Genomic DNA, 1,456 nt, shown 5'->3' with positions numbered 1-1,456 from the left:
TCTTTGCGTTTTAGGATTAACAATATTCCTTCTACGTATACCTAATGGAATTTGTTTACTTTTTATTCCAAGTGGACAACGCTTTGCTAGTTTTCTCAACATATTGAGCATATTTTACAGGTAAAATGTTGACAGTGAAACCAGTATCAATTTGAAAATTTACCTTTTCACCATCTATTAGCATACAACATTTGATATCCTTCAGAGAATTACCTTCATCACCAGCTTGAGTATAATTCGCCTATTCAGCACCAGAAGATTCATTATCATCAACTTGATTTACATATCTATATTTACCCTTTTGTTTGGCACAAGATCTAGCATTATTTTTATGTACAGAAAGTGGCCATTTCAGAGCAAAATGATTTGTTTGTAGACATCTACTACATTTCTTTCCATAAGCTGGACACGTCCTTTAAAACATGCTTTTGACCACAAAAGTTCTGTTGCCATACGTACGATAATTATCGTACATGTACGACAATTTGGGCCTTTGTACAATAATTCTGCTGCTCCTTTTTTTATTGCAATATTTGTATCTTTTATTTTGAATTTTTGGATAATTATATTGTCTTCAATAATATTTTGTATTCAGGAGTGGAAATTAATTATATGTTTTGTTTTGAATGTATTAAGAAGATCCCATGAATGAATTACTACTATATTCCTTCTAGTTTTGCATAGGCTTCATCTTATTTATTATTTTAATTACAAGAACTTTTCAGGTGCAGCTTTTAAGCAATAAATTTATTGGGTATCATCATGACATGTCTTACTGATATGTACAATAGTAAGTGCCTAAATTAGCACTGGAAAATGTTTTATACCTTTCTACTGTATAACACATATCAGTGGGGAAGTGTACGAAAATTATATAAATACGATAGTTTTGAGGCCTGAGTACGATAATTCCACTAGAAAAATATGTCAACCTGCACCAACGATGGTTGGAAGGAAACAATAAACGGTGGTCAGTTCACGTAAGTGGGTCGAAAACAGCGGAAAAGGACTTGGGGACAAGAACCGTGGAAGTGTAATGGTAACATCCTTCAATTTAGCAAAAAGAAAATAATAATATTTCTTTTTACCTCCATTGACCTGTGTCCTAATCAACACCTTAATATTCTTTGGAAGTTTAAAGAATTTCAAGTCACTGGCCCCTTTGGTGGGCTTCTTCCATATGAATAGGTTTCAGCTTCTGAGTAATAATAATAATAATAATTGTTACGCACCCTTATAAGAGGTCGTGGTGCAGGTCTTTTATTGCACTATTTATACTCTCAGTGATGTTCAAAAATACTCAGCATAATATGGTCAGTGAAGACGAAAACAAAAGGGAAAACTCAACAATATTTATTCACAAAAAAAAAAAAATAACAAATTAAGTCAACCTTGTGACTGAAGAGGACGTAGACTAGTCCTCAAATAATCCCACTGGATTCCTAAACGCTAAAAA

The sequence above is a fragment of the Macrobrachium rosenbergii genome, chromosome 40 (assembly GCF_040412425.1).
Source record: "Macrobrachium rosenbergii isolate ZJJX-2024 chromosome 40, ASM4041242v1, whole genome shotgun sequence".
In the NCBI taxonomy this organism is placed as follows: Eukaryota; Metazoa; Arthropoda; class Malacostraca; order Decapoda; family Palaemonidae; genus Macrobrachium; species Macrobrachium rosenbergii.
This window is presented reverse-complemented; position numbering follows the sequence as displayed.